Consider the following 24,007-nt stretch of genomic DNA (forward strand, 5'->3'; position numbering starts at 1 on the left):
TTAAATTAAGTATAAAAAAACTTTTATTAACAGTGTTAAACATCCTTTAATCAAATCAGCTTATTAAAATGTGTTTTAATCACAAAAAAAAGCCACAAAAAGTAATTAAAAAATATTGCTCCGAACCGGTTTAAACCAGTTTAATCCGACAGCCCTAAGGGCGGTTAATGGGCTCGGCAAAAACGTTTTATTGTCGGCTACGGGTTTGCAGGTTTGCGACGCCTGCCTCCAAACTGATTGATTATGTTCCGTTTTTTGTTTAGAACTCGACTTTTTAGGGACCTAAATGCTGAAGTTTCAGGATTATGAATTTAAAGCGAGTTCAAGTGATTTATTTATTGCTGTTAACTACTTTCTCTTGTGAAAGTTAAGATTCATCAAACTATAGTTTGATGCTACTTTTATCAATTTCTTAGATTCTTATCAATTGCCTACATTTACTTTTGAAATGGTTATTAGTTAGCAGATAAGCTCATAAGTAAATTATAATTTCTTAAATGGGACACACAGAAAAACAAAATAACTTCAAATATTGTGCTCAGTGGATATTGCAGGCTTAAAACCAACCTTTTTGAAAGATAAAGACAATAAAATTATCTAATTTGGGTCACATCAAAAAAGGTGTACCGGGGAATACACGCACCATGAGACAAAGTTGTCAATGTCACGGGTGTCAAAAACGTGACATCCGATCGCCCGGGGCGTGGCGTGGCGTCAAAAGTTGTCGACAGCGAGATTTCGAGGCTGATGGATCGCCGCTGTGGCGTGCGTTCCAGAGGCGCGGCCATTTTTAATCCGCGCTTTTATTAGGATTCGATGATGGAACAAAGGAATGTCAGCGACATTTTGAATGGCAGATTTTTCAGCATTTTTGTGTTTCTAAAAGACAACAAAATCTGCTCTATTTTGCGATACTTTACAGTATTTTCTTCAATATTTCAATCGAAATTAAACCTTTAATGAATGCAATGTGAAGGGCTAAGTTGCATGTCAATGTTATTTACTTCAGAGTCGAAGAATCAGGAAAGATCCTGGCGGAGAGTCACGAATCTTGAGGGATGTGCCTTAGTTATTTGCGACAAACATTAAAACTGCGGCCTTGACTCTAGTAGTTACTTAATTTTTATGAAGATTTATTTGTCGAATTAGAGCGACTCACTTAGTAAATAATGAACAGGGTAACATTTTGCAAAAATCAGGTCTGTTCACAGAAACTCCTCATCAGCTCACTAAATTCGAACCACTCCACATCGATTCGTCTCCGAGTCTCAAACTTTCTGGAAAAACGCCTTCATCCACACCCAAGTCGTCGCGGCCAAGGAGCCGATCCGTCTTGGCCCCCAAATTAGAAGGGCCTGACGGATGGAGTCCCCCGGGCCCCGCTAATGAACGGGGGACACCGGCTCCTTCGGACCGACTTAAGAACCTGAGGTGGGGCCATAATGACCGTAATATACTCGTCTTTGTCCGGAGATAGGCCATTTCTTTCAATTTGAGCTCAATGTTCGTAAGCACGGAAGGAGTGTTGAAAAATGCATTGGCACTAAATAATTCTAGTCTGTTGAATTTCTTATTTGCCATATATTGCCGCCTTATTGAGAGAGCGCTATTAAAGGGTAAGAGAGAAATCATAGAGAAAAACAAACTGCCGATCTAGGAAAGTCAAAAAATATACAAGACCCTTTATCTTAAAATATCATCTTTCATTTTAGATCTCTAAAGCTGGGTTGCACCATCTTACTTTAACTTTGACAAACGTCAAAAATCTGTCAAACTGCATACAAAAAACATCGGTTATCGTCAAAGTTAGGTGGTGCAACTCAGCCTTAATGATTCAAGGTTCTATAACAAAATTATTGCGCTCAGCATACTGATAAATTTTACTCGAGAGCCATATTTAAAAAATATTGAGTGAACAATTTACCAATTTCAATTTCGAATTTCCCATCGTATCATTCACACTTGATAACCAATTACCAAACAACAATCTACATTCAAATTGGGGATGCGACGTCACCATAAATTGGATATCAAAGACAACGTCTGTGCTCGATATACCGCTCGATTCTACTCGATTACGATCGACGATTTTAATACTGCCATATTCAATTAGCCATGGGGACCCTTGTTCGATTAATGAGGCAACGCGAGGCGGGGGTATTACACCTCCACTTGAATATGCGCACCTGGTACGTTCGTCGAAATCTCGCTTTTAATGAAAACCATTTCAGCCATTATTTTGGTTAGGTATTAATAATATAATAATCAAGCTAAAAATCTATATTTGTAAACAAATGAAGTAAACATTTACATAAGTAACTTGGTGAGAGTAAATAGTAAATACGGGACTGAAATTCACTCTAACTGCGTAAGTATTATTCCACTATTTTCACAAGACAGGGTTGACTATTACCCACCTTTGTTGGCCCACTGTTGAACACAGCATACACGAAACTATTAATCCCTTTCTATAGCCTTTCTTTTGGAAATGCAGTCACGTTGCTCTATTGTGACTCTATTCACAAACGATGCTTGCTTAAATATGTGAAGCAGCAAATCGAACGTACAGTATTGAATAGAGCTCTGTGATTGGTTCGTGTGTCACCCTGTGCGTCCACGCGCACTGTGAGACCTCATAGTAATATTTGTGAATCCGGACGTTTATTACCAGTAAGGTGTGTTTTTAGCTTACCAAGACTAATTTGTCCTAACAATCACTTATTGACTAAAAGAGAATATTGTTACAAAACAAGAGAAACATCTGTATGTAAACATTTGTATCGCTCCGTAAAGCTGGAGGCAGCTCGCTGGCAGTTTAATTTGGCAAATACCATGATAACAATCTCGTTTGGAATTGAAGGGAGGAATTTTGGCGAAACTGAGCGGTCGGCTGCAACATACTGATTTGAACAGCCAGCACAAATGTATCATGTTGTAAATAATATTTCGTTCGTTCGTTTCAGCCAAATGACGTCCACTGCTGGACAAAGGCCTCCTCCAAGGTTTTCCACTGCCCTGCCCGCATCCAGGCTCTTCCCGCGACCTTTACCAGATCGTCCGTCCACCTAGTAGGAGGCCTGCCCACCCTACGTCTTCCTGCCCGTGGAAAGCCCGTGAAATAATATTTTCAAAAATTAAATACACAAAGAACAGTTTGTTTCAGTTTGTTATTCACAAAGACTTCCAAATAAAGAACATCTTAGTAATATTTATTAACTCAAGTCTCTACCACAATGGAGGACAATGAAAATGTTCTTAAAAGTGCCAGTCTTGATAGTACAAAATAAAACAACGAGTACAGAAATGGTCGTTTCTTCCGCGGGCAGTTAATTATAACTTCTTTTGTGGAAGTGGATACTTTACAAAGAAGGACAATAAGTACAATTTCACCATTAAGTGCAAAATTTGGATATAGAAATTGGAGCATTGTAGGTAAGTAACTTTAACTTAGGCTTTCCTTTTCACACAGCACAAGTCAGTGAAGTCCTACACTACACTTAAACGTTTTGTTTAACAGAAACACTTTACGAAATTGATTTCTTTCTGCCAGCCAATAAATGAGCGAGATCGGTTAGATTTTTTTGGAAAAATATAAAAGACTAGCAGCCAGATTCACAAAGTCGCATTTAAGTAATACTATACCTAAATAATACTTATATGGGACGGTAAGTGCGTTACAAAATGAGTTGTCTGTTCTCATCACCCTAGTATCGGCGACGCTCGCATAAATTAGATACGTAGCTGAAAGAAATTCCGTCGCACACCGAGACACGTCGCGGCCCACCGAGACACGTCGCGGCACACCGAGACACGTCGTGGCACCTGCAGGATTCTTTGAGGATTCTACAGTGTACCGTAGCATACCGGTACCGTACCGTAAAATCTGAGGTTTGAAAGCCAACAAAGACTTCTACATTTGATCTAATTATGAGAAATTAAGCTGTGCTAAAGACCTGATGAGTTTAATTGAAGACCAAAAATAATTTGTGTGAAATGGAATCGTATCACGTTCTGAAATTTTAAATTTTTGCGGGAGACTCGTAGTATGTAAAAGTGCAATTTATTTAATCGTAGTGAAATCTTACTATTACGAAACATCAATAATTTCCTTTGATCGCATATATTGGAGATTGGAGTAGGTATCAAATAAATCCGCCAAATATTGCCCTAATCTATACTAATTTATTGAATTCGACTTTAATATTAGAGAAGCAGTTCAAATCCGCAAACCCGCAGTTCAGAAGGCAAACCATTCCCACATTTCATACCCCAATTTCGATATTTTACTCGGTTTTCGCTGCGAATACTTTTCCCGGGTAAACTTTTGAAGAAGGCGGCCATTTTAGATTAAATTAAAAGAAAACGTAACGAACACTCGGCCACAAGATGGGCGTTTGTGGAATGGCCGGCTGTTAATAAAATGTTTGGAGAGAACACAAAATTTTATAAATAAATTGAATTAAAGCATAAGTAAGTGGGGTTCACAAATTAAGTTACAAGTTCTCCTTTTTAGAATGTCTGTGTTATGATAAGTAACACTGGATTAAAAATATAACATAAAATTGAACAACGAAGATGAAGGTAATACAAAGAATTGAATTATCAGGTTTTCAGCATACATAAATTCTTGAACTACAGATTCATGCCTTATGTGAGTATAAAACACGTTTATGGAAAACAAAATACGATTAAATGTTACTTATTTATGTTTCTATAATAACATCCATTTCAGAACCTAAATTAATTGTAAAAGAGTTCCCGACAGTATTGTCCGTCAAAGCAAACATATCATGAGGACGTTACAAAGGAAGACAAATAGGAAACTCGTCGAGTGGCGCCCTCTAGCGCCGGAGTCTAGACCTGTGGGTCACTCGGTCCTCTGGAACATGGTGTAACTGTGGGGCGTGACCGATAATGCATTGACATAACAAAATAAGAAGACGTAGTGTAGACAGGCCCTCCACTAGGTGGACCGACGATCTCGTAAAGGTCGCGGGAGGAACCTGAATGCGGGCGGCGCAGGATCGGTCGTTATGTAAAGCCTTGGGCGAGAGCCCTTTGTCCAGCAGTGGACGGCATTCGGCTGAAACGAACGAACGAATGAAAAGTTCGCTGACAATATTAGCACAGTAGATAAATCAAACAGTACGGAAGCTTCATACAAACGCTCGAAATCAGACTCACGCACACAGACGCACGCTTTACACGAGCTCTAAGCGAACCTCGCAGTCCATCCGTCGCGAGTGTCGCGCGCGTTGTTTTTAATAATAATTTTATTGCATGCGCTGTTCGCTGTATTTTTAAACACGTGCTACGAGTGTATTGGTATTGCGTAGTATACGGCTGCTTGAACATATCTCGGCATCTTCAAAACCAAATACCTATTACTTTTTAAATAAAGTGCTTTTATCTGATTTTGTAATAGTTCTTTTTAAATTACGTAATTACGCTTTTTAACAATTTAAGTGTTCTATTTGATAAAGTAATTTGCTCCGCGCGCTTTTGTACCAAGTGATGAACTGTATTTAAAATGAGGCAATAGGTATGTGAAAGTAAGTATCCGGTATTTTATTTATGAGAATAGATCTTCTTCCGGCCTCTAATAGTACTTAATCAATTTATTCGATCATTATAGAACCTAATTAACGTTTTATTTTTTTGTTAACTACTTAGTCAATTAATTTATCCCATTAGGTATTTGATAATTAAAAAACCTAAATAAACGTTTTAATAAATAAGTAAGTAAAAACCTTATTAATTTTATAAAGATTAAGAGTGCCAACCCTAACACTCAGTTGAAGTGTAGGTATTTAACTCGCCGAAAGGGCTTAGTTTCCGTACTGCTTTAGCTCATATATATACTGTGATATTAGTCAGCTTTGTTTGCGATATTGCACCTGCTCGTTTGATTAAAACAGAACTAGTAAGTGTTGCCGTAAAACAAGCATGGTTGACGTATTAGATTGGTAACGAGTGTACGTTTGCTAACAGCTCGGAGTTCACTTAAATTTGGGAAACCGCAGAACTGATGCTAGTTGGGGATTTCGGACAAATACCGGCAGATGACGTAACTATGCAGGAATAAGAGTGAAAATAAGATACAAAGGTAGCCTTTACGTGACTAACGAAACTGGAATAGTTATAAATCAAGGAAAAGTTGTATTTATACAACATGTGAATGAAATTGTGAGTACAATAAGTAGTCCTAATTAGAAAATATTAAGTCGGTCCTAGAAAAAACAAAACTTCAACACATCTGTCTGTCTCTCTGTGCCTTTTATACAACAGTAGAAATGATTGTGTCGGTCTCAAAAACCACTTTTAGATGCCTCTCTCTTTCTCTCTCTGAGAGATATAGTGTAAACTTGTGACAAAAAATACTACGCGTGACGAAATAGTCCATTTAAAAGAGACCCTTTCATTACTATGAGTAAGGCCCAGAACAGACGGTAAAACGCAACTGCAAAGAAACTGCAACTGCTAGTTACTTTTGAGTTGAATCTAAGTTTCTGCCATAGCGTCCGTTGAGAGACTTTTCGTTTCACTTTCAGTTTCAGTTTCATTCATCAGAATCATCACAAAGTTGCAGTTTCGTTGCAGTTGCGTTTCACCGTCTGTTCTGGGCCTTAGTACCTATATTGTTTAAAAACGCATTTCCCGTTTACAAATACTTCTTATAGCGTCCAATCATCAAACGCCCGCTGATATATTTTCGAGCGCTTTCACCGACTCGACTATAATAACACATCGAGTAGTGCACACCAATCGACGCGCTCTCCGCTTCATAAACACTCGAGGGAGCCGACCTCGCAAACAGAATCGAACCCTGCTATCAATACTACCCGCATTTTGAATCGCCATTCGATAAGTCAATCCACTCGTATGAGAGTAAAAATTTATCACAAGTACATAGAAGCAAAATCGTGTACTTACTATGCTGGAAGAGATCGGGAGGGAATTCTTAGAATATGTGTGTGCTGAGCGAAACTTACCTGAAACAAAGAAAATTCATTAGTACTTATTATAACTCGGATTAAATTCTTGATTAAATAGAAAGTTAGACAGTTAAAAATTGTTTTAAATTTCAGTAAAAGTAGTCTCAACTACCTGCTTTTGCTGCGTCTAGTTAGTTGCTTTACTTATCCATTCATCACATTATTGTATAGTCAGCCTATCAAGTTTTTCTTTACATAGTAGGTACTAGGTACCGTTCTTTGATACAACTAGCAACGTGTCAACCGATGTGGATGTATTGTTGTAACGAGTTTTTCTTCACACTTTAGGTCTGTATACTCTAGCGATGTATACTCCACAACTAGAGTTAAGTTTACTCAGTGTGGGTAGTTGTAAAACTTAAAGTCAACAAACACATCTCCGCTAACCTCCAATCAGCGGCCGCTGGGACCGGCCGCAGCCGAATCTCGCATCGAACAAAAATTCCTTCTCCCGAACACAAATAACCTCGTTAACTAAAATCCTTGGGCTGTAGACACACTATGGTGTACTAGGCTAGATGACAACACATAGACCAAAATAGTAGAAAATTGGATTCATCAAGCTACAAAGAACGGGATCATTTTCCATCTCTCAAACATTCGAAAGTTCCATTTCTTAGTGCATGGTAACAAGTCCCAATATAGCTTGCCCAATAATAACTTTATTATTTTTTCTGACTAGACAAGATATTGTATAACAACTTCAAACCAAGCTGATAAGGTCTATGCAACCCTTTCAACTAAATAAACATCCACTTTTATTAAGGATTTTTTTTATTAAGGATTTTCCATACTTATTTCAAGCTAAAAACATATCTAGGTCCTCAAAAGTTCGCGTTACATAGCTAATTAAAACGTTAAAATGAGTTTCCCTAATTTTATAAACTTCCGACTTTGCGTAGCGTAAAGTTTAGAACGACAAATTCAAATCCTTGTAATGATGTAAACTTACATCAGTTGTAAAAAACACTCAGGTTTTCTTTCAGTAAATTATAAAGAAATTTGATCATGGAAATATCGACTGCCTTAGGTGGACCCTAGCCGCAAAATTTTGCAAAATTCAAAATATTCGTCACTCAATAAATCCTGTAGCGTATTAGGATAACAGATAGTTAGCAGTGTGACCTCCTCCTAACCCTCGGATCCTCGGTCCCTCGCTGATGAGCAAATCAATATGCAATCAGACTGCCTCCGCAGGGGTCGAATATTTTCCCGATAATTATTATGCCGACAGTCACTCCATTCTAGTCTTCCAATTCGAATTAGTAGTGATTCCGAACTGATTGGTCCCGAAAACGAGAATATTATAGGTTGATGAACTTCCAGATATTTCTTAAAGATGAAGGGTCATCGTACCATATAGAAGACAGACAAGAAAAAAATGTCTGCTCCAAATTATAATGTTTAACGAAACTAAATAAAAAGGGCATTTCATTTTTTGCCAAAAACTTATCAGCTTACCAGTAAATTGACGAGTCCTTTTCCAATTTTCAAGACTAGATCGCTAAATTTTAGAACATCCAAAACAAACGAATCTTTCATTAGGACTTCAAAAGAAAAACTCAAACCGAATCGGAGCGTTTTAGTTTAGCCAAAACTCATTTAGCAACAAAGTGTACTGTCCTGGCAAATTGCGTTTCGAGTTTATCAAGTATTCATTTGTCCGGTGGAAGGTTCCAGTCCAGCGTTTGTCAAACTTTCGAGCGGGAAGGGCTTCCCTTTGAGTAAATATCTCAACTTTCCGTCAGTCAACAAAGTGCCGAAAAGTGAGGGTTTCAAAGGGTAACATCACTCAAGCACCCGCTGGAAATCAGTGTCAGTATTTAAAGTTAAAGTGGTCGACTCGTATGTTTCTAGCACATTTTCAGGAAACAAACCTTAACTTAATCCTCGTTGGCATATAATTATCATCATTCTGCTCAAGTTTACTCTATGAATAACAGTGGAGAACTACATTTTCTGACATTCTGTAAAAATCAACAAGTCAAGTTGTTGCGTCATTTATAAGTTTACAGCAAATAATAAAAAATATCACTGTGTACCGTCTACAAAAGCTAGAATGATTTTATTAACGAAAGTAGGTTAAGTCGGGCTTAGTTAATTTATCTCTGAAAACTAAAACTTTTGAGCCAAAACAAAAAATATCTTTGAGAAGATTACCTACCTGACAGTAGTCATTTAAAATGTAAATACATTTTCGCTACTACAAAACGTATTCAATAGTGATTCAGTTAAGATAAATTCCGGAGCACTTACACAAAGAATTCCTTAACAGTCTCATTGACAATTAATTTAAAATCTCTTTGTAAGAACCCCCCCTGGATCTTTTTGATGTTTCTACAGAAATAAAACAATTTCCTGGAAATAAAAATACATTACAATTTTCTGGCAGGTAAAAAGTATTTATTGAAAGAAAGAAAGAAAGAAAAGAAAGAAAAATATTTTTATTTAGTCCAAACATCCTTAGACTACTTATTGATGAAAATGAACATTATTTCTCTCAGATACAGATTTTTTATTTCCAAGAATAGGCGGAATATGGAACATGGAAATTGTGGAGAAACAATATGGATCTAAACTAACTAGCGACTGCAAAATTGGTAGTTGCAGACTTGCGGAAATTCAGCTGAAATTGCAAATCTAAAACAAACGATAAAACATCCGAAATAAACATTTCCTCGAATTTCCCAGCAACTTCTATCCACCAGATACAAACACAACCTACATCCCTCTGATCCTCCGTTGGAACTGAATCAATTGTATCAATATTCTTTTTCATTACATATTCAGGCATCCCGGAATACATTAAAGTTGTCAACAACAAACATTTGTCGGGAAGAACGGACATCTCAGTTGTCCGAAGCCGGGAAACGGGAATAAATCCATTCCCAATGACGGCGTTATTACGAGGCCGGGAATTCGGGCGCCCTCTCGCGGCGGGCGACGGATCCGTGTTCACTCACTAATAACGCGTGTGTACCTACTTTGTTAGATGGTTTGTATTCGATGATTTAGTTTGACATAGCTAACAAACACTACATATCTAACATTTAGGCTGAGTTTGCACCACCGTAACTATAACGATAACGGGTGATTTTTGTATGGAGTTTAACAGACTTTTGACGTTTGTTAAAGCTAAACTAAGATGGTGCAACCCAGCCTTAGAGTGTAAAGGTACGAGACGACGCTGTAATCCTAATTCTATAATAAATTGAAGCCTATGATTAGTCTGTCAATGTTTCGAGCTCCTAATTATAGTTAAAGGTATTACTAGTTAGAACCGGGGTCAGAGCGTCGATTCAGAATCCAGGGCTAAACCACATACAAATTTAATTATCCATGTAAGAGACTCATTCAAGTAATTTTAATGTCTCACACTAAAACTGGGGTAATATTCGCGGACGACGAGTACATAACAAAGTTACATTTCGTATCATTTCTATATACCTACTTCCCCAGAAGACTAAACTTTTGATGCGATTCTGAAATAGAACGTTCATAATGGAAGCTTTCAGCGCTTTTCAGCACAAAGCGACCGTTGTCCGGCTCGGACAATCGAATGCAGTTCAACACCCGATGTGGATGTGTATACTTATTTTTATAAAAGTTGCAACCTACGTGTTGTATGTCCCGTCTCACTAGGAAGCAAAGTTGTGTCGCAATTTTTAAGGATATACTCGTATTAGCACTAACAAAATAAACCCAAATTCTGCATAGGTGCCTCACGACTTTTAGGTAAGTACTTAAATGGCGTTTTAGTGTAATTTCTTATCTCAATTTTTATGACGAATCGGCCGATATATGCGTACTTCCATACATGTTCAAAGTTCATTCTATTTAACTACCCAACTATCGGCCGACTAAAAGCCTATAGCCCTATAGTGTGCGAGGTATCTAACTCTACCTGCCGGGCTAGGATGCGCGCCGTGATAAAATCTTATCGAAGTTTTTGGAGAACAAACGTATGGGCTTATCGCGTAAAATCGATAAAATGGCGCGATAACTGCTTATCGTGTCGCGCATCCTAGGCTTACTAGTATCATTTCTGGTCATATTAAACTTTCATGTTCCATTATAACTTTCTATTGGCTTTCTTCTATAATTTTCTGTTGGCTATCTAGTTCTATCTTTGGTTCGTATCAAGAATTGTATGTGTATGTATATATTATATGCTATATATGTATGTATATATTAATATATTTTATGTATTATTTGTATGTATTATTTTGGGTTAAATTTTACACTTTTGTTTATTATTATTTATTTCATTAGTGTCGACACCGCCTTCCCCTTCATTTGTTTTAAGTAACTGTCCTCTCTATAGGTTGTCTGGAAGAGATCGCTTCATAGCGATAAGACCGCCTAATTGTACCTTATGTGTTCCTTTTCTTTCTGTTTCTTTTTATGTGGTGTGCAATAAAGAGTATTTATTATCATTATTATTATAACTAAAACAGAGAATCACGAGTTCCGTTTAGGGTAGGTAGGTACTTCAGAGAACAAAACACTCAGCGCCTCAGTGAGAGAGGCACGTGTCAAAATCAATAGCACCAGCAGCGCCTACTCGGCCGATATTCCGAGATGTACCGACTACCGATAGGGTTGTAGGTTGTACGTAAGAGCCTTAACCTGTTTGCGAATTAAACTGAAACTACGCTCAGGATTTTCAACAGGTTCCTTAATCCTTGTTTCGTGAATGTACGATTCATAGCATTTTAATGTTCAATATTTTTCCGACGACTAAAATCCGGGCATTTTCAAGGCGAGAGTGAATAGGCACTTACAGGGCAGATAAGTACCATCCTAGACTGCATCCCACTTAACATCAGGTGCGATTGTGGTCAACTAACTGCCTTGTTATGTATAAAAAAAGGGGCCGTAGGTATGAGTAAAGGGCTTTAACCATAACCAGCGCATATTAACATGATACAATATAATCACTCGTTAAAAGGTAGTAAAGGTAGCTCAATGTAAATAAAGCTTAATTTGCAGTGTTCAATAGGGTCCATAAAGATTTGTATTGTAACATACTGACTGTAACATCCACCTATGTACTACCTATTATGGAATTAATAAAGATATTGAGTATTTACCTACATAACATACTAATTTAGTATACATAGTACAAGCCTTGCTTAGTTTGGGACTAGAGGCGCAGTGTAAAATGTCCAAGGATATCTATATTATATAAAGCTCGTTTATTTATTTAACCAAAACAAGTTCAAACAATAGTTAAAAATAGTGATACAATAACTATGATACTCTAATCTCGGGGAAAGTGAAATAAGCGCAGAAATTCGATCTCCAGCATCGAATGACAAAGGAAACGTAAGAAGCTGAAGAGTATTCCGTTTCTAGATAAAGTACGTACAAGTTGGAGGAATCCTTTGCCAACAACATTAACTTTAAGAAGTCTATTTCAAAACGAATCGATACCAGTCCCTAGAACCTGAGTAAACTTTACAGGCTTCAATAATCGTATATTCGATGTAGAGTTGTAGTAGTAAAATATTCTGGGAATCGATAGTACCGTCATGTACATCTTTCGATTTGGGCATTTTGAGCTATACTATTTTAAGGCAATACTATCGATACCTACTAAAGATAGTTTTACGTCCGATACTATCGATGGATAGTATTGCAAAAACTGTCAGAAATAACCTTTTAAAATATCAGTTGGTACAATCGATTGTTTTTGGTTAGGTGGTGTCGGACGTTAAATTACAACCGTATTGCCCAATCGATACTATTTATCATCATCATAGCCATAGGACGTCCACTGCTGGACACAGGCCTCCCCCAATGCTTTCCATGATGCCTGGTTGGTAGCGGCCTGCGTCCAGCGCCTTCCTGCTACCTTTATGATGTCGTCGGTCCACCTTGTGGGTGGACGTCCCACGCTGCGTTTTCCGGTCGATACTATTGCCCAAGGCGAAATTATCTTTAGACTATCGATATTTTACCTATACTATCGATAGTCTACCAATAGTGGACTATCGACAAGCAACAATAGTTCGAAGTACAGTTCGCGCCGACAAAATTGACGTCATTTATATCCACATAACGAATGCCTGTCAAAGGAGTTCAGTTGCATCGGGAACAAAACGTATTCGATACGCTTTCAAAGGAATATAGTTATAGGATATTTCGTGCGGCGTTTACTATTATTGAGAATGTCGTATATTGTTTCGATACATAGATGAACGCTATAGAGTTTTTATCTGTGAAGTGAATGGTATTTTCCATCCAATTTTTCTCAAAACTATTTGTTGCGATATTTGTCAATATGATGCGTTTAACTATGCAAGCTTGTGGTGGTAGTAGTGCTTTTATAAAGCTCTTTAATTCTTAACTTAATCAAGACTTTGGACCTTTGACCTATAAATACGTATCTTCTTTACGATCGCCAGCATATCAGTAAAGTAGAAAGTATATAATTTACCAACTCCAAAGATTTTGAAAAAGTTAAATTTATAAACAAATATTTACTTTTCTAAATAGTTACGCTGTTACTCTTGCCTACTTTCAGAAGAGGCTTATTTAAACAAAAATGGGGAACGTTTCGTAGGTAACTGAAATAAAATCCTTGAGGAAATTAATTTCAATAAACAAGCGATCTTCGGCGCCATGTTGATTCGATAATGCACGCTAACGATCGCCAAATACGAATCCATCAAAGGTAATTTGAGACTCGTTTTACGATTTCTTTTTTGGACGATTTGTGATTGATTCCAATTTCTTGTGCGTCTCAGTGGATTGGTTAAATAAATCAATTTGTAAAACAGATTTATTGTTTATTTGTATTTCGCTTTGAAAAAGTAAACAAAATATCCGTGATAGGTAAATTTTATTTTAAGGTAAATCGGAAATTGAAACTTTCGATTAACTCAAATCCAGTTTTATCCGCAACATCGTGATCGCAGCTAAAAATAATGTTATTTCCTTAAGCTTAAATTGGGATATCTTTTCAAATAAAGATAATTGCTTCACCTCTCAGTTTCATAAAGTGTAAATAGATTTCAGTATCCTGTAGAGTAGATTACTTGTACCCTTCCTCTAATAAATATTTACGCGGCAAAAAGTTTTATCTATTTCAGTTACTCTTTTTCATATCCAATGGAACCAAATCCCATTTCCAGGGCCATTATTTTATATTGCATCCCAAAGAGATCGCTATCAATCCCTCCACAGCACAACTTATAGATAGATGCTGCAAAAACACGTCAATAGTGGAAAAAGGTAGAAAATCGAATTTCCCAAATGCGATCGAAACTACCCGCCGGGCAAAGTGGATGAAATGCAATCATAATCCCGACACGACAATAACGTTACGTTATAACGTTACCTATACGATAACGGGCTACGTTTACGCAGAAGAGAGGAGCTCACTGCGAAGCGAGAATCTTTTATTTACGCACATTTTACGTTCAGATACCCATGTTCGTCCATTCATAATCATATTGCACAGAAAAGTTTTACCCTCATCGCCTTTATAGCTGGTGATCAACCATAGTGCAGTATAAGAGAAAATAAGAGAATTAACGGCTATCACATTTTCCTGTCGAATAAGACATTGAGGTATTTAAGAAGGCATACGGCTCAATTAAAAAAGGCATTCTTTAACAGCAACTAGGCTGATGTTGGGGTATCAAAGAGCTGTTGTGATGATTTCTTCCCATGAGTTAGGTGTTACAGACGACAGCGCATACCTACTACCAGTTTTAGTAACAAAATAAATACTTAAGGTTCCATGGTCATTACCTCGATGTTCTGTCCTCTGAATATGCCTGGAGAATCGGACTCTACTTCTCAAAAAATTGTAAATGCCAAAAGTATGGATACCATCAATCAAATGATGAAGCACATCTTAGCAGGAATATTATGCTCTACCCCAGAAGACACTAACTCTTCCTTAATATGCGCAAAGATTCGCCTTAAAACCAACGCTATGCACGGAATACGTCGTCTCCATAAACGTTCTAATACATTGTCATTGCAGTTTGATTTAGCCTACGCTCGGCTGCACTCCGAGCTTCGCTTCGCATTTATACATAACTTACTTATCCTTTAACGTTATCGTATACCGTTACTATGTAACGATAACGTTAAAGGATAACTGGATAAGCAGGGGCAATGCACCTATAGACGAGATCAAAGCGCTGAGTCTCTACATTTTGATTTATCTTTCTTGAATTCTGTCTTTGATGAATGGCATATTTTGCGAAAATACGACTAATGTTACTATTTTGCTGTGGCAGACATTTCAATGAGAACACTATGAGAGACAAAAGTGAGACTTCTAGAAAATAAATTGTCGCAATAATTGATGTCACTCAAGACAAATAACAGCCTTTCAAGAAATTTGCGTGAACTGAATTCTCGACCCTATTAAATAAACGTGACAAATCGACTTGTATGTCAAAACCGGCAAACTTTGTTTCAGAGACCTTTTCTATTTCACCAGTATTCGTCAATTAGTAGGTACTAAGGTATCTGAAATCCGAACTAAACAAAACTTGTTCTGACAGACTAATTCAGTTATCTTATTCCTTGAAGCAACTTGAATAACTGAGTATACATTATTCCTTACGGATTAACAAGAAAAGAACAGTATTTTTGCCATTCCAGGAACTCGGCAGAGCAAGACGAAGTAGGGGATGGAAAGAAAACACCTGAGTGGACCGCGGGAACGGACGGCTCACGTCTCGGCTCGCGTTACGGAGGGGAGCATTAACACAGATCGCCTTTATTATAATGGCACAAACAAAAACAAATGCTAGCCATAATGACGTAACCACACTTTTAGCAAACTATTTTGTTTCTGTCTTTATTGTACGACATTCATTTGTCTTTCATTGATAGACTTAATTCTGCCTAACGACCTTACCTACCGACAGGATAGGTTATGTTGGGCTCATCGGAAGATGCGTCGACATTACTAATAGTGACTTAGTTCCTTGCGCTGCTCCTTCTCAGCACTGGCCGATTTATTGTCCCGAAGCAGTGGTAGAGTTAATACTGGGACGTGGTAAAAGTGCTTTTTAAAAGCCTACTTGCAAATAAAATGAGTTTTAAGAGCTTCATTATTAAAAATACATGACTGATTCGGTTTTAATCAATAATTTTTACGTCGTTGTTATTTCCTTTGAATATACGCGATTTGTTAACTTATTCCTAACAACAACAGAGGAAACATCAAACAACTTTGTCCAATTTGTGATTACAAAACGCCTAGAAGGACAATGGCGTACACATCAACTGCTGAGTGCTCTGGATTTGAATCCCAAATCTAAAAACACTTAATTGAAGCGTGTCTATCCCGCTTATGGCGCGTCATCGGATAACTCGGAGTGCTCAAGGTGCCCCTCCCCCTGCCGACCACACTGCCCCCTCTAACGCCTGTAAAATAGGGCTGTTACATGCTCAATTATGCGAGCACTTTTCTTGCTGTCCAAACTAGCTGTACCCGCGACTTCCTACTCGTGAAAACAGTTTTTTCGCAACACTGCATTGATAGTCTCCAAACGGAAGGAGTCGGACTGGCCGACTCGTGATCCGGGGAACGCTGGTTCTGTTCCCGCCGCCGCTCGACTATTGTGGTAAGCTCACTCGTGATACAAGCATATTTAGCTTAGTACGAGGGGCTAACGGGACTATTACGGGACGGGAATAATCTTTTATATAAAAAAAGTAATAGATCATTTGATGAGTTACAATTTGTGTAGTTTGTTTTCATTTATTATTTATAATGACCGCCGAGTCGGCGTAGCTGAATCAAAGCAGATATCTAATATGGTGTTGCCAGCCCTAAAGACACGATGTTTTATTCATAATCCGAGTAAGAAGTCCCAAAACAGCGATTTGGCTGGGGTCCATTAAAACCCCGGAGTGAATTTAAATCGGCGGTGTTACCCGACGCTCGCGGTTACTATTGTGTTCGCTCGTTAACAAGTACTTATTAATCATTCAGGTATTAGCTCTAACGTCCCGGGTTCGATTCTCGGGCGAACCAAATGGGCGACGAGTTTTGACCTCTTCGTCGGATTATCAAAGAGCATTACTTAATAAGCTCCAATGCATGCCTTTTTTGATTAATTCAAATGTGAAGAAATTAAGTTTCTTATCAGAGTTATCTTGTATTAAATGTATCCTTAAAAATACTTTATTAGAAAGTACTTTGATACGTTTCATTCATTACAACTTATAAATAAATCGTGTGTAATGAATTCAGCTACTCGCTCGCTACTCGTACTTTCGGTGGGAGGGTAATACCTAATGTTTAACTTGCTTATTTATTCATTATACTTAAGCGCTGCCTAGGCTCCAGGTAAATAGAATATTTTAAAAGTAATCACGACGTAAGCTGTTTATAATTCCGCAATCTGGGATTATTCTATGTTCAAGTTAAAACAAGAGGAGAGTGTTAAAATATGTACCAGGGAATCATGAGCGGGGAGGAGCATGAAATATTCACACAGCGGCAAAAGCCCATTCATTTGGGACGTCGAATAACGAGAAATAATAAATAATCAGGTTGTACGTCTATTATTGCTCACAATGTTTTGGGAGCCCATGAATGGTTTCGTTTGAACTGATAATTGTTACTTATTCGGGGAAAAGGAAAAATAATTTATAAGGAGATCTCTTTCTTTTAACACGTGTGGGTTGTATTGTAGTCAGTCACAACTCTGGTGTCGTAAACGGCTAATACTTCACGCTGATAGCTTCATGCAGCTTAAAAACTCACGATAGAGGGCGATTTTGTCATGTTTCCTGAACGTAAAACCTACTCTACAACGTAACCCAACTGTTTTTACTAACAAAACAAATTCCCCCGGCAAATCTAGTCTGACATCAAAACAAAACAGTACAGCGAATAATCTCTGGCAACACACGTAACGCTGCAAAAATAAAACCGGCCGTCGGCAACAGCCTGTCACGTCACAAAGCGGATTTGCAATTCCGCCTGTCGGCTCACGGCGGCATCGAGGAGACATTTGTGAACCAACACAATCACAACAAAGGTTTTCACGTGAAACAATATAGGTAAATGGCGCAGCGAAGGAAATCACAAAGGAATCAATGGGCCAAGTTAAGATGTAAATATGCGTTACACAATATCAAATGTCACGGTTTCAAAGTGAAGTTATTTCCGCGAGCGCACAAGTTCGCTACCAGGAACTCAGGAACAATGAACAAGCAGAAAGTTAAGTGCAACTTGTTTCCCATTATTTTAATAACAGATGGCGCTGTAAGCTTTACAACTAATTTAGAAAAGTTCACTATTGTAAGCCGACGTGATCAGGAATCAATCTTGGGAAGTAGCATATTTTAGGTTAGGTGAATCATCAGATGGGCAAATGAGAAATCAAATAATACTTTTGTCGCAAAAATACTAAAATTCGCAATCCCTGTAGATTAGTTACGTGAAGGTACCAGGCTGGCAGAAATGCAAAAAGGGTAACCCGATTAAAGCGTTACGTGCACGCGCGAGATTTAGCGGTTTCACGCTCGCTTGATGCTCTGCACATATTCGTAGCCAACTTTTCATGCTGTTTAATTCAAAATTATATGACAATTTGTAACAAAATATTTGCCATTTTCAATTTATCGTCATGCATTGAAATTGTATCCATTACAGATGCTAAATTAATGGTTCATAGATTTGTCCACAACAAAATATTGTGTCTGATTCACCAGTTAAACTCGCTTAATGTCTGTCAAACACGGTGTTAAACTTTACTTCAAGATTAATTGTTTGTAATCACAGAGACACGGCAAATTAACCGCTAGCAAATTACTAATAACGGCTAAGACATTAGAGTCCCTTGATCAACTAGTATCTATCATTGACAAGGATAATTAAATACAATATCATCCAAATAGGCGGAGTGAATACCTAGCGTAATTTCTCCGCTCATTAATATCTGACAAAGCTCCTCTCTCTTGCTAAGCCCCTGGTACTTCGGACGAGGCACTCCCACGCGTTGTCGCGCGAAACTCGACTTAGTTGCTCACAACTTAAGAACCCTCAGTTATTCCATGATTTAGTATGCGCAAATCTTTCAATATTACTTGTGAGAAGTGCGCGCAAGTCGCTAAGCTTTCTTAAGTATTGACATAAATAACGCATCTACTCGTAGTGTACTTATTCCCCTCACTATGTATGTAAACGGCAAGATATTTACTTAGCGGGTTCATAAAGTTTTCATCATAGTCCTGAAATATTTGTATGTAAAATGGACCTCGAAACTTATTATATTTAGGGATTTTGCTTTAGCTAATATTAAAGATTGAACATATTTATGGCGTCTACCTACACTCTATTTCTACATCTCTACAAATATTACATTAAGGGCTGATTTTTCAATCGTCAGATAACTTTTAACTGGAGAATAAGTTTGGCACATTGACAGTTTCAGTATGGGAAATATGTCAAAATGACAAGGTTATTCTTCAGATAAAAGATATCTGAGGATTGAAAAATCAGCCCTTAGTAAATAGCATTGTATAATAAAAGCAAAAATAACTGCTGATTTAAATCAATTTCGGAATACGAATTAGAGGAACTTTTAGTTTCTTTTTGACGCAACAAAACAATCAGGACCGGACCGCGAATAAAATTTTAATGGTATCCAATAACTGCTCACGTTAAGGATACGAAAATACATAAAAGCTTCTGGTATGACGATACTTGCTTTGGCTTTGTAACCGCGAGATGCGTTTTTAGCCGGTTTCTACCTGGTCCGGCGACGAACCGGCCATATAGAAACCGGCTCGTCAACACACGCCCTTATACCGTGACTATAGTCTGGTCCGGGAGCACGTAGAATTTTGTCCAATGACCCCCCCAGCTGTCACGCTCGCACACTCACTGCTGGCGCCCGTCCCACAGTCGCGACAGCAATATAATTACGCGCGAGCGATAAGGATGGGTAGCTTGGGTTGTAATTCTACGTGCTCCCGGACCAGACTACAGCTGAAATCCACGTGGGCGAAGCAACGTGCTGAAGTTAGCTATCTTAGCAAACAGCATTGATAAACATCGAATATCAAAATCAAACGATGACTTAACTTGTACTCACTCTAATAGCAAATCCGCAGTTTGACTCAGACATTAAGTAAACGTTAGTCAATTAGCATGAGTAAACTTAGGCTGAGTTGCACCACCTAACTTTGACCGTAACTATAACGATAACCGGTGTATTTTGTATGGAGTTTGACAGATATTTGACGTTTGTTAAAGTCAAAGTAAGATGGTGCAACCCAGCCTTAGCTTTGATTATTGCGAATTGAGGCACCTATTTCTAGCGCTTAACTCAGCCTGTACCTGAGGTATGGAAGCGGCTCGGGAGGGGTGATTTTGACATTGAATATTGAGACGTGACAGAGCATACAAATCTGAAGTCTCGCTGACATTTGACGTAATTTTAACTACAGGGTGGAAACGTTAAGTGATCTCACTCGACTATTTCTAAACTATACAAGATATTGAAAAACTGGTTACTGATCCTGAAAGTTCTTCAAGAGCTCTTTCAAACGGTACCAATAATAGGTTACAGTATAAATTGGATCTATCTGAAAATTCAATATTTCCAGCTTCCATACTAAATGTATGCCAGACACATAATATTAGAAGTGTATTTTTTTTATTTAATAATAAACTCTTAAAATAAACTCGTAAATTGTATTTTTGTTTTAAATTATTCATGGAAAACATTGGTTTTAGGCTTTACTTGCTATAATATTGTCAAGAGATGAGTGTCATGAATGTGGTAGTACAAAATGTATGGAAGAAGGAAACATTGAATTTTTTGATAGACCCAGTTTATTCTGTAACCTATTATTGATACCATTAAATAGAGCTTGTGAAGCACTTTTAGAATTAGTAATCAGTTTTACGATATCATGTGTAGTTTTTAAAATAATGTGACTTTACCAAATGTATGGAAGCTGGAAACATATAATTTTTGGATAGATCTAGTTTATTATGTAACCTATTTTAATACCGTTTGATAGAGCTTATGAAGCACTTTCAGGATCAGTAACTAGTTTATTGATATCTTGTATAGTTTAGAAATAATCGAGTGAGATCACTTATCGTTTCCACCCTGTATATTTCAATTTTTAACTATATGCTACAAGTACAAAATATGTATTCATCTAGTGCATAAAGTTACAAGTTCTGCACAATATTGCAAATTGCAAACCAAGCACGGCTTGAATTGCAACCGTGGTATTTAGTAACTGGATATAATAATAGTTTCAAATACATTCCGCCATGAGTTGAAACTCCAGGTAAGTAAACGTATGGTTATTTCCACAGTACAACAACAATACGAATATATGGATGAATTTTGCGATAACCGTGTAATTTACTTTTACCAAATGTTTTAACAAACTTCTTGTCAGTTACAGTTTTTTTTATTCATTCAGACATTACTATTGAAAAATGACATTAGTTATGTACATTATTTTTAAAATTCAAATTGACCGAAATTAATTTTCCAATTCGTTTTTCCGGTTACCTTCAAAAATAAAATAAGTTATTCAAATCTACGGACTCACCGAAAAAGCCTTCAGGAAGACCAGGCACTGTATGATGCCCTCCATCGTGTCTCCCGTAAGACAGAAGGTGCCGGTCAGGTGGCGGCCCTTCTTGTCGCCGATGGCCGGAGCCGCGGCCAGGCTGGCGTGCACCAGCGCGCCCCGTGGCCTGGCGTCCCTGGTTGCCCCCAGAACGCCAGGGAGCGGGGCCCCGTCCATCAGCCTCGCCAATGGGTCCATACCCGCTTCACCACACTTCCACTTCCAACATCATTTTGGCACTTGTTTTCAACAACGCACTAATTCAATCCAAAAGTCTTTAGATTTAGGTGGATAGTACCAGGCGGGCAGCACAGCGCAAGAGTCCTCAAGGCGCCGTCACGATTTCAATCTTCCCGGAGACAGAAAGAACTGACGGCGTGATGGACCGATAAAGGCTCTTGCACTCCTCACACTCACACTTCGGAGGCTCCAGGTTCCAGCACTTATTGTTGTACAAGAAAGCGCAGAACGAATAGAGCAGTACAGCGATTCCGATGAAGATGTATATTTCCATCATGCACTAAACCACAATTTGGCACTGTATTTGGCACTTCGATGAGCTAGAAAACCAATTTGGGTGAGATCAGTGGCATTCGGTTCGGTCGCGAGTTGAATACATTAATAGGGAATTAAATGGCTTAGCAATATGGGGGTGTAATAAAATCGGATGGGGTCCCGTTTATCATTTTAACGGCGGTTTGTTTCAGCGGGTGATTTACGCGGACCGTCGCGGCTGCTTTGCATACAAAAACTGAAACATCCCGCGCGTGTTGTATTCAATAACAGCAGTTAGGCGATTCTGCGCGGCAACAAATGGTTTAATGTTGGACGCTGAACATTGTAATTCCCGTTTCGATTCTAACGGTACGAGCCTGTGGTTTGTACAACGTGCGTTTTAAAATATGTGCATATGTAATGTTTTTACACTGGCAAATTGTATGTCGAATAAAACAGTAAGTTATTAAGGGATGTTATTTCCTGCCTTAATAATAATGTTAGGGCTGACGAAGATAATGAGGGCCATAAAGGTCAGTGGGTAAAGGAGAGCATGATGGATGGATTGCGGGAAGGATGAGATGGCAGAAAACGAAGTGGATTACTCGACGACTGACCGCTTCTTCGAAGATCGACGTGGTAAGTGACTGAAGGAGACAAAAACTATATTATGCTAGAGAGAACATAAACTACTTTAATATCTTCATATTATGAAGTTTATGTAAAGAAGTCAGAAGTCAGATACTCAAAAAAATTTGCTGAAGGGTGTTACTAAGCACCAGTGGCGAACCTTATTAAATATACTTTTCTATATTGACCGGATCGGATCGAATCATCCACACCATTTTTGGAGCAAACTCTTCCGCGTGATTGGCTCATTGTGCCCGCTGGGCCAATCAGGGGCGATTCACGCCGAGCGCCGATCATTACAAACACATTACGGCAATCTACGTGACAATAACCCCAATAAGTGGTACAATGGGATGGTTAATGATTAAACAATACGAACCTTCATAAATAATTTTCACAGAACACTGTATAGATAATGTGAGGTTCTTCATAAGAACAACAAACTCTCTTACTGAGAATAACTAATAACAACAAATACCTATTTGATCCGTTCTTATTCTTTCAAAACTTGTAAGTAAATTCATGTAAGTTTACCGAAAGCTTATTTCACAACTTTCATTTACTGATATCCGCCAAAGCTTTGATGTTTGATGTTAAATTTTCAACCTAAATGATCATTACATTACTTACTTAGAATATACATAAGTAATAACCTCCTCCGTTTTTGAAGTCGAGATGTATCTCCAACTATATGATCTTTCAAAGATATATGGCTCTAATCAAAATGGAAACCAATCACTTTCGAGAAATATATTTTCTTCCGCCACTACTCGGGCACAATAAGCCGCACAAATTCCGCGTGATTGGCGCATTGTGCTCCCGCGGCCAATCACGCCCATTCACGCTGCATACTTATCCGAAAACCCCGCAAATTGAAATAATTTCGGTATCGAGAAACGATAGATTGTTGCGGAGGATATTTTCTTATTGATTACAATCATTACGTTCATCAGAAAAATGATAACTAGTATCTTTTTTCATTAGCTTTTTCTACTCATAGACTCATAGATACCAACTTTAGTTCAAACTAATGAAATTAATTTTGAAACCTTCATCTAGTTACCAAAAAATATGGAAAAACCGTTACTTTTAAAGAATCTAATACAGAAAAAGAAACTACTACTTTACAAGAGACCTCAAAAATGAACTAAAAACCAAATGAACATCAAATCGTACACCGTAATAAGCGGCGGAGACTTGGCTTCATTACAATACAAGTAACGGGAGTCAAAATACAATTGCACACTTAAACCATAGATCTTATCAACCATATCCTTACTTAAGTGTAATTGCTTACA

The 24,007-nt window shown here is 38.0% G+C and overlaps 1 protein-coding gene and 1 long non-coding RNA gene across 2 annotated transcripts in view; both read right to left on the minus strand.

The window, feature by feature from the left end:
- LOC135080989 (neurobeachin-like) overlaps window positions 1–24,007 on the minus strand; it is a 737,070-nt gene that overhangs the window by 550,688 nt on the left and 162,375 nt on the right. The window lies entirely within an intron of this gene.
- LOC135081238 (uncharacterized) overlaps window positions 21,912–24,007 on the minus strand; it is a 32,712-nt gene continuing 30,616 nt past the window's right edge. Inside the window, exon 2 of the long non-coding RNA XR_010259154.1 lies at window positions 21,912–22,144. This is a non-coding gene — a long non-coding RNA (uncharacterized LOC135081238). The remainder of the gene's footprint in view (window positions 22,145–24,007) is intronic.

The sequence above is a fragment of the Ostrinia nubilalis genome, chromosome 19, assembly GCF_963855985.1.
Source record: "Ostrinia nubilalis chromosome 19, ilOstNubi1.1, whole genome shotgun sequence".
Classification (NCBI taxonomy): Eukaryota; Metazoa; Arthropoda; class Insecta; order Lepidoptera; family Crambidae; genus Ostrinia; species Ostrinia nubilalis.